This window comes from Gossypium hirsutum, chromosome D10, assembly GCF_007990345.1.
Source record: "Gossypium hirsutum isolate 1008001.06 chromosome D10, Gossypium_hirsutum_v2.1, whole genome shotgun sequence".
NCBI classification, from domain to species: Eukaryota; Viridiplantae; Streptophyta; class Magnoliopsida; order Malvales; family Malvaceae; genus Gossypium; species Gossypium hirsutum.
In genome coordinates this window covers 35,557,141-35,568,374 of record NC_053446.1, presented here as the reverse complement: position 1 = coordinate 35,568,374, position 11,234 = coordinate 35,557,141, and the positions used below count along the sequence as shown (strand labels likewise).

The following is an 11,234-nucleotide window of genomic DNA, read 5'->3' as shown; positions in this document are numbered from 1 at the left end:
ATGTGTTCGGTTATGATAAAATGAAGGAAAGAAAAAAAACGGCTCAAGAAACAAGTAAGAACCAACACTAGTAAGTGTCGTCCCGACACTTATACGTTTAATGAGATGGACAGAAAATTCAATCAAAACCTCGACCCGCTATCTAGAAAGATAGGAACGTCGGTATAGGGTTCGAACGCCACACTTGCTAAAGTGATAAGTTCGGGATAAAACAAAGAATGGGTTGACGCCACTAGCTTTGTAGATAAGCCAACAAGTCTTTATACAAAATCGGAGAAAAGTAATTCTCACCAAATGAACAGAGTTTCATTTAAAATGATCAAAAGTTCCTTACAAAATCTAATTTCACCTATTTATAGTGCTAAAATAGGGTAGCCAAATAGTCACAAGCATTCATCTTAATGGACTAATTAAAAGCTGAATTAAGTTCAAGTCTCTTGGCATTCTTGAAACAAATAACTCCTTCATTGAATTCTCTTCAATTCAGCTGAATGAATGTCCATGAAGGCTTGAAAAATGACTCTTGAACTATCCCTTGGCTAGTCGAATAGACATCAGCTCGTTAATGATGATTTGAATGCTTAATTTATTCTTTTTGAAGAACAGAAACAGCTGGTAGTTGAAAAGGGTTGCTGTCAAAATTTAAAGAGAATATAATGCTCTTTAAAACTTCCTTAAATGATTTATTAAACCCCATTTGTAACAGCTCCTTCTTTTGTATTCAAATAGCACTTGAAAGGTCACATCAATTAAGCTGTACCAACTTTGAAATGTAATGGTTGTGAGCTGAAGAAACTCCTGCAATAAACACATTAAAATAACTTATTAAGCATATTAAACACTAATTAAACATATCAAGAATAAATACTAAACTTAAGTAAATAAACTAAACATATGCATTAACTATTCCAACAACTAGTTAATTAAAGATGCAAAAATAAATAAACTTTAAACTCATCCATCAATAAATAATCCTGGTAACTAGATTAATTAAGAGCAACACTTATTAAATAAAGTTTAACAAAAACACTTATTAATTAAACTAAGATGAGTTGAATAAATGTCCAACAACTCATTTATTAAACTAAGATGCTTAAATGCATGGTTTGAAATGCAAACTAAATGAACAAAAGAGTTACCTAATGCAAGACTTAATTAAATGTAAAACACACAAAGTGCAAGTCTAAAATTAAAAATATGTAAACTTATTAATTTAAATAAAATTATATTGCATTAAAAAGTCCTTAAAAACATTGGCCCAATAATCAATCAAGGCTAAGAGATGTTTCATCTTGCACTTGGGCCCTTCAAGTTTAGGCCAATTCTGATGTCGGCGAGTTGTGTCAAAACATGATGCGGCCACCCCAAAATAAAAAATTTTCATTTAAGCCCTTTATAATTTATAAAATTTTAAATTAGTAATGATAAAATTGCACTTTGTTCCCCAAAAACGATAAATATTTAATTTAATCATCTAAAAATTATAAATATATAAGCTATTAAAATGGTGAAATTATATTTTTACTATCATAAAAATATATAATTTAATTTTTCTCACCCCCCAAAAAATAATTTTCTGACTTTGCCTCTGCCTCCTAAGTCATATTTCTGGATCCGCCACTGGAAAAGGCCCTTTGACCATTACCGCCCTTAATTTTTTTCAATTAAAGCCATCACGTGGCACAACCACGGCGTGACATGTGACAAAAAATGATAAAAATAAAAATCAATGAAAGTTTTAAAAATTATTAAATTTTAATAAAAATATTTAAAGTTTATTAAAAATTAGAAAAAATTATAAAAATCGTAAAAAAATTATAAAATATATAGAAATATAGAAATAAATTATAAAATTTTATATAATCGTAAGAAAATTATAAAAAATATAAAGAAATATAAAATTCATAAAAAAATTATAAAAATTATGGTACCAAAAGAAGTATTTTATAATTTTTTTTAACTTTAATGTTCAACCGTTAAAGTTAACGGTCAAAAGGCATTTTTTAGTGGCAGATCCAGAAATATGATTTAGGGGGGCAGGGACAAAGTTGGAAATTTTTTTGGGAGTCGGAATTAAATTATATATTTTTATATAGTAAAAATATAATTTCGCCATTTTAATAACCTATAACTTTATAATTATTAGAGGATTAAATCAAATTTTTATCAATTTTGGAGGGGCCAAAGTGTAATTTTACTATTATTAATTTAAAATTTTATAAATTATAAAGGGCCTAAATGGAAAAGTTTTCATTTTAGGGGGGGTCGTGCCTCTGTCAGCACCCTTAGATCTGCCTTTGAACTTTGTGATGTGACAATTCAAGTATTCAATTGAATGAAAAAAAAGTAAGAACTTAATTGTTTTTTTGAAAAAATTTGAGAGTTTTTTTTTATACATTTTAACCGTTCAAATATGCAACGGAGTGCAAAAAAAATAGAAGCTTAATTGTTTTTTTTTTGAAAAAAAATTTAGAGTTTTTTACACCCATTTTTATGTCCTAAATCTTCAATTGTCAAATGGTGAGTTTGGATGGACGATTGGATGCGGTGTGGTGCGTTTAGCTTACTTTTATCTCACGCTACAGTATTGTTATAATATCTAATCTCACTGCCACTGCTGTTTTTACACAAACTGCAGATAAACTTACCGCCTATCCACACTCACCTAAAATCTTAAATAACCTTGCGGTACTACCTACTATGAAAAGTTTAACATCAAGTTTTCAATAATTGCCCCATCCCATAGCCTGCGGTGGAGATTGGGAGTAGGAAAGGCGACGACTTTGGGTTCTATTTTATGGAAATTAGGATGATTATAGAATAATCAAACCCGTTAGTTTGAAAGAGGATGAAGAGAGAAACATTTTGACGGTGAGATTGATTTGAGATAATGTCAGACAGCGGCAATGAAGGAGTACGATAATGTTTGGTATTTATTTAAAGAGAAAAATAAGTTTTATGTTTAAGAATAAATCCCTGAAGAAAAAAAAGGGAAAGAGAGAAAAAAAAAAGTAAAAAGTAAATTTAAATTTTAGTGATATTATTATATTTGTTATATAATTATAATTAAAATGGCTCGACCCGAAATTTAATTTGGGATCTGATCTTATATAATAAAATTCTACAGTCATCCAGGATTAGATCTTCTTCTTTCTTAACTGTTAGACCCAAGTTCTCTCTCCTGAATCTTCACATCCATTGATCCAAAGTATCAACAATGGTTTAGTGAGCGTGAATCGAACTCGCCAAAGGTTTTTCCATTCTCTGTGATGCTGAGGTTCCTATCATCATTTTCTCCAATACTGGCAAACTCTTTGGGTTCTCCAATTCTGGTTCAAAAGTAGCAGTACTCAATAGCGATGGGGGATGTTGAGAGGAAGTGAACGGCACCAACGGAAGAGACATGCACCCATTTCAGTTTCACGGTTTTATGGTTTTCTATTTCTAATCCCTTTGAAGCTCTCACATCCCTAATATATTTGTTTCCTTTTTGGTCACTCTATCGGTGGAGCTGTGGTTTTGAAGGCAGCTTCACATCCTTGTATTGAAGGAATCCTGGAGGGAGTTGTGCTGACCTCTCCAGCTTTGCGTGTTAAACCAGCCCATACAATTGTTGGGGTAAGTTGCTGCTTCTTATTCTACATTTGTACTGTGCTAAATCATGCTGTAGTTGCCTTCGAATTTTTTTTCTTTAAGTGTTAAAAGTTAAATGTGCTTCGATTAACTAATCACCCATTATTGGTTTAATAATTTAACTAAGGAATATTTTTAATTTCACTTTTATTTATGCGGGTTTCTTCTTGTGATCGATTTCTTAGTTATTTTTCAAACGTTTATATTCTGTCAAGCGAAAGATCTGTGCAGATAAAAGTATTTAGGAGGTGTTAATTCCTTTTAGAGACAGATCTTCTGGTCTTAATATAAATATTGTTTTCATGGTTTTGCCCTATAATGCCATCTAACTATTGTGGTTAAGTTACTTTGGTTTTGTATAACCATTTTTTCTTTTGTGTAATACCAATTACATATTATAAAGAATAAAATGGGTTGTGGTTTAACTCAATATTCATATGTATCCTCCTTGTATCCCGTCAAATTGGAATTTTAGTACTGGTTGAAACAGTAATGAATTGCCACTATTTCTACTGTGCTCATGATTTGTTCGATGATATGCCAAAGAAGGATGCTTAAGGGCGAGCCTCTAGTATTTTCCTTGGAAATATTGAGAAGCTATACAAAAATACATTTAGAATCAAGCCTGGTCTTGCCCAGTTGCATAGAAGTGCCCCCAAACCTTTTTCCTGCCATTAAACTTAGCTTTATGATTCGAAAGTAGGGAGTGATATTTTGGATATGATTCTTACAAAGGTATCCCCATGCTTCTTTCTCATTTATTTTTAAAAATAATCTAGACGTATTTAGGTGTTTATTTCTAGTTGTCTTAACATAACATAGCATCTCCATTTGGTTTCCTTCCAAGGTGTCAATATTTATTGTGCAAAATATAACTAGAATTGCTGATAAAAAATAATTACATGTGCTATCATTAAATGGTTTCCTTAGTTTATGTATTTAACAGGGCATATTTTGATGTATGACGTGCATATTATTTGCCTATTTTTGTTGTGTAGTTGAACCATCAATCATTTCAATCATATCATCTTTGTTATGTCCACATTAAGCAAGATGACACACATTTATACGGTGCTTGAAATAATTGGGAGGCAGATTTGTTATGCCCACCTATTCTATGTTTACAGCTCATAAGCTCAGCTGGATATCTCTTACTGTAATCTAAATTTCATTTATGGAGATTGTATGAGACTTGAGGAATCAATGTAGTAATGAATAAAGGTCTCTGTTTGCATTAAGAAATTGAAAGAAAAAAGGTGCTACCTTAGAGGCTCAACCTCACCGAGCTCTATCAACAAGCCAGTCTTTGTAAAGAAATAAACTCTTAGTCCATCATATTAAACAATGCCGGACTTTATTTGAGTCGCTGAATTCTGTTCTACTTCTTTGTTTGTACTTTGATTGAATGCAGGTTTCAACTCCACCCAAACATTGAGTTGCTAATAATACTAGAAACAACGTATGTTTTCTTCCTATTTATTTGTTAATTTGTTCCCTTTTAGTTATCTTAGCATATATTTTAGTATTTTCAATTCAGTAATTTATATTTTATGACTCAGTGGGTCTTAGTTTATTTACCTTCAATTTTATCATATTTTGGTACTAATGTCGCTGCATGAGCAATTTCAGATTGCACCTAGAATTGTTACCGCACTTGACAGCTGTCCGGATAGGAACAAAAATACGTGAGCTGTCCAGTCTGGTACAACTAACTTGTACATACAGAGGTAGCATGATTCTGATTAAAATGACACTTGAGCTATTTGGGAAAAATATATAAATATTCACATGAAAAGAAAAAAAGAGAGCTTTTTTGGATCATCTTTTTTAACTTATCCCTTGAAGCTTTCGGCTACGGCGGATTAAGCTCCGACAAGTGAACCGACGTGAAAAGGATGCAAACCAGCTCTTGACGTGAAGCCTTGAGTGCGACACACAGAGGAATAGACAGATTCAAGTCGAGTTGTCTAGGAATAGTAATCTCCACTTATTTCTTTTATTTTTCTTTTTTAAACGATGGTGATTACTTCCTATTTCATGTTAGTACGGAAATACATATGATTTCTAGGTTAAATGTTATTTTATTCAATCTTACTTTTACTGTCTAATCTTTGAGTTTGAATGTTTTTAGCATGGAAGTGTTATTGCGGTCACTGACATTGAAAGGTGCAGTGATAGTTCAAGCTAACAAGTATGACAACAGAAGTTGCTTGATGATTAAAGAAATTTAATCCACTTGTTTTTAATAGTGTTCCATTGCCATCATCAGAAGGCGTGGCTAATGTGCATGTTTAAGTTTTTGATTAAATATAGAAGTTAAGCTTGGTAAGATATTCATTGCAATTTAATGCATCGACAATCACCTATCCTTTTACAACTTTTGAGCACTTAGCATTTTGTTGAATATTCGCGTTGGGAATTCCAGTTTATCAGTATCATATTTTATCTTACTGTTTTCAAGTTATTACTTCGACAACTACATTCACAATTTATCTCTCTTATCTAATTATTGTTGTGATGTTAAACAGCTGATCAAGTTTTGGCGCCGTTACCGGGGATAGCGTTTGTTTGATATTTATTTTTGTTTGTTTTTATTTCATAATATTTAGTTGCTACTAACTTGTTTTCTTTTTATCGTTATTTTCACATTTTATTTTAGGTGTTGTATGACCTGAAGCAATTCAGAGTTTATTGTCGATTTTGATTCAGAAATTGAAAGAATTGTCCGGAGGAGACTTCGAGAACAAAAGAATATGGCTTTGCCAATAAACAATGCAATTATATCCCTGATACAGAACTAAAATGCTAATGACCCACCGTTGCATCAAGACGGTCAAATACAAAACAGGACTATACAAGATTTTGTAGTACTTGTCTTGGATGACTTACAACTGGGAGTTGTTAGGCCAGCAATCGAAGCTGGAAATTTTGAACTCATGCCATTAATGCTCCAAATGTTGAATTCTAATGGGAAATATGCTGGGCTGCCACATGAAGATGCACAAGAACATCTAAAATCATTTTTATTGATTTGTACTTCCTTTAGTCAACAAAGCGTTCCTGATGATACTTTGAAGATGCAGTTATTTTCTTATTCCTTGTAGGGAAGAGCTCGTACATGGTTTTTTGGGTTACCTGCCGGATCAATTACTTTTTAGAATGCACTAGCAACATAGTTTGTTTTGCAATTTAACCTGCCGACAATGAATGCTCGTCTCTGAAATGATATTACAACTTATCATTAGTTGGGCGATGAGAATTTAATGCACGACATTCAACAGGAAACACACTGATGATAAGTTGTCCCATGCACGACATTCAACAGGAAACACAAATTGAGACTTTTTATAATGGGTTAAATTCACACACGAGGAATCTTGTCGACGCATTAGCCAATAGACCTTTACTGGATTGTACTTATAATGATGGGATTCAAATTCTTGAGAGAATTGCTCAGAATGATTATCAATAACATATCTTTAGAGCTGCACAAGCAAAAACTACTCCGGGAGTTATTGAATTGGATGCAATATTTGCACTTAGTGCTCAAGTTTCTTCTCTTACAAATATGACAAAAAATTATGTAAGGGACTAGTGACGTTGCACCTATACAAGTCACCCAACAAGTTTATGTTCTTACCTTTTGTTGTGAGATTTGCAGTGACAACCACGGCTATGAAGATTGTCCACAACATGCAGAGAATGCCTTTTATGTCAGTAACATCCGCAACAATTCTTATGGCACCTCTTACAATAATTCTGCACGCAATCAATAGCCTTGGGGAACTCAAAATGCTAGACAAAAAATACTGCGACATTTCGATATGGGAATATATCCACTCAAGGCAATTATAATTCAAGACAAGGGAACTATAATTAGGAATAGTAGAACTACAATTAGCACACTCAAATGCATCTAGATGCATCCACACCAAACCTAGACGCAGCCACAACATTTTTCAATACCGAATCAGCATGGTCAAGAACATCGACGACAACAGTACAATTAGGCTTCTCCTTGTGACTCGTTAACAGATCTTGAAGCATTAATGCGGGAGCATATGAATCGCACAGAAACTATTGTGCAAGGGAATTCATCTTCCATTTGGGCGTTGGAGGCACAATTAGGACAACTTGCTTCGAATCTGAATACTCGGCCATCAAGCACACTGCCTAGTGGCACAGAAAATCCCAGCCTAAAGGGGAAGGAACACTGCAAGGCTATCATTCTCAAGAGTGGTAAACAGATTGTCAAGCCAACTACAGACTCTACTGTATCACCTCAAGATACTGTTGAAGTGATCCCTAGTGGGAAGGTTGAATCTGAATAGCCTGTCGATGTACTAGACAAAGACGTCCCATAAATTGTCACTCATATGCCGAATGTCTGACCCTCGAAACTATTGATGCAACCAAGGGTGTCGACACAATTAGACGTCTATCCACCCTTACCTTTTCCAAAAATATTCAAGGAGAATGAGAAAGATAAGCAGTACCAACAGTTCCTAAACACACTAAAGCAACTTGAGGTCAATATTCCTTTAGTAGACGCTCTTGTGCAAATTCTAAATTATGGGAATTTTATGAAGGAGCTCTTGTGTCTAAGAAGAAGAAACTTAGTGATATGGAAACTATTGCAGTCATAGAGGGTTGTAGTGCTCTTTTGACAAATAAGTTGCCCCCTAAAATGAAAGATCCTTGGAGCTTTACTTTATCTCATGTTCAATTGACAACCATTATTTGTGCAAGGCTTTATGCGACTTGGAAGCTAACATCAACCTAATGTCGCTATCAACTTTAAGAAAGTTTGGATTGGTCACATAAAACCTACTGCAGTGATATTGCAACTAGCTGATCGATCTTTGGCTCAACTTGAAGGGTAAATTAAAGATATCTTAGTTCGTGTGGATAAATTCATTTTTTGGCTAATTTTATCATACTTGACTGTGAGGCAGACAATGAGGTTCCCATAATCTTGGGACGACCATTTTTAGCCACTGGACGAACTCTTATTGATGTATACAAAAGTGAACTAACTGTGCGACTTAATGATGAACACATTACCTTTAGTGTTTTCGAATCTATTCGAGGCAATGAAAAAGAAGAATGGCATACTATCGATGTGCTAGATGATCTAATCGAAGCAGAATTCAATGACCAACACACAATACTTTCTGAAGAGTTTGCAGTGACATCTGACGATGAATTTGTATCTAATTATGACAGCATGGTTGAAGCTAATAATTTGAACTCAGGCATGGATGACAGATCGAATCCTTAAACTTAGCCAACAAAACAACTTCAATTTTCAAGCCATCTATTGACGAAGCTCCTACTTTGGAATTGGAACCATTACCTATTCACCTTAAATACGTCTGTCTTAGTGATAACAATACTCTCCCAATAATAGTCTACGCAACACTAGATGTAACTCTAGAAGATAAATTGATCCATATTTTTAAGCAACACAAACAAGCTATTGCTTGGAGTATTGCCAATATCTGAGACATTAGTCTATCTTTTTGCATACACAAGATCAAGTTGAAAGATGAAGACAAGCAATCGATTGAGCAACAAAGAAGATTAAATGATAAGATAAAGGAAGTTGTTAAGAAAGAAATTATAAAATGGCTTGATGTTGGAATTATTTATCCTATTACTGATAGCACTTGGGTAAGTCCAGTGCAATGTGTTCCTAAGAAGAGTGGCATCGCTGTGTTTAGCAATGACAAAGATGAATTAATTCCTACACGCATTCCTACGGGATGACGAGTCTGTATGGATTATCACAAACTAAATGCAGCCACAAGGAAGGACCACTTTCCACTTCCTTTCATTGGCCAAATATTGGATAGGCTTGCTGGAAAAGCCTATTACTGCTTCTTAGACGGCTATTTTGGATACAATCAGATTGCTATTGCATCGGAGGATCAAGAAAAAACTACCTTCACTTGTCCTTTCGGTACTTTTGCTATTCGTCGAATGTCTTTCGGTCTTTGCAACGTACCAACGACATTTCAAAGGTGCATGATGATAATATTCTCAGATATGATTGAATACTCTTTAGAGGTGTTTATGGATGATTTCTCAGTCTATAGGAATAAATTTAATCATTGCACTGACAATTTAGATAAAGTATTGTAGCGATATGAAAACTCACATCTTTTTTTAAATTGAGGAAAATGTCATTTCACGGCAACAGAAGGCATTGTGTTAGGCCATCGTATCTCTCGTCAAGGAATTGAAGTCAACAAAACTAAAGTGGAAATTATTGAAAAATTACCTCCAACAACAAATGTGAAAGGTATTCGCAGTTTTCTTGGGTATGCAGGGTTCTACCGAAGATTTATTAGAGATTTCTCGAAAATTGCAAAACTCTTATGCTCATTGCTGGAACAGAATCGAAAATTCTTCTTTGACAATGCATGTCTAGATGTATTCATTCAATTGAAGATGCAGCTAGTAAATGCACCCATTGTTGTTGCACCCGATTGGTCTCAACCTTTTGAAGTTATGTGTGATGCAAGCGACTTTGTTGTGGGTGCTGTTCTAGGACAACGTAAGGGAAAAATATTTCACACCATCTATTATACTAGCAAAATTCTTACAGATGCTCAAATCAACTATACCACTATAGAGAAAGAATGGTTGGCTATAGTTTTTGCTTTCGACAAGTTTCGTTCTTATCTTGTCGGCGCAAAGGTTACATAATTTACTGATCACTCGGTATTGAGATATCTTTTTACGAAGAAGGATACAAACCAAGATTGATAGCTGGATTTTACTGTTGCAAGAATTCGACATTGAGATAGAAGACCGTAAGGGTTCAGAAAATCAAGTTGCAGACCATCTATCTCGATTGGAAGTTGGGCAGCAAAGATGAAAACATACTTCAAATTGTCGACTCATTCCTAGATGAGAAGTTATTTGCTATAGATGCAACCCCTTGGTATGTAGATTTAGTTAATTATTTAGTATGTGGAAAACTCCCATTGGGTGTCACAGGCCATAAAAAAGAAAGATTTCTTCGTGAAGTAATGAAGTATCATTGGAACGAACCGTATTTATTCAAGGTATGCAATGACAACATTATTCAAAGATGCCCAAAATTCAATCCTGAAGCACAACCATGATACTCCTTATAGAGGTCATTTCGGTGGCATGCAAACTGCTGTTAAAGTTCTCCAATTAGGATTATGTTGGCCTTCATTATTCAAAGACGCTCAAAATTTTGTGAATCAATACGATAGGTGTCAACGTACTAGTTCTCTATCCCGATGTAATGAAATGTTACAGTAGCCTATTATGGAGGTTAAATTATTTGATGTTTGGGGTTTAGATTTTATGGGACCATTTCCAAGTTCATTTGGAAATCTTTATATATTAGTAGTTGTTGACTATGTCTCAAAGTGGGTTGAAGCTGTTGCAGTCCCAAAGAATGATGCAAAGACAGTGCTTAAATTTTTTCACAAGTATATACTCACCCGCTTTGGCACACCAAAGGCATTGATTAGTGATTAGGGTACACACCTTCATTGCAACTAAGTGGCAGATGGAGTCAATCATAGAATAATTACTACTTATCATCCGCAAACTAATGT

At 34.1% G+C, this 11,234-nt stretch overlaps 1 long non-coding RNA gene across 1 annotated transcript; it reads left to right on the top strand.

Moving 5' to 3' along the window:
• The first annotated feature begins 2,711 nt into the window (after positions 1-2,711).
• LOC107914859 (uncharacterized) lies at positions 2,712-6,867 on the top strand. Its single transcript, XR_001689037.2, has 2 exons — positions 2,712-3,618; positions 5,045-6,867. It is a non-coding gene; the product is annotated as an uncharacterized lncRNA (long non-coding RNA).
• The last annotated feature ends 4,367 nt before the right edge of the window (positions 6,868-11,234 follow it).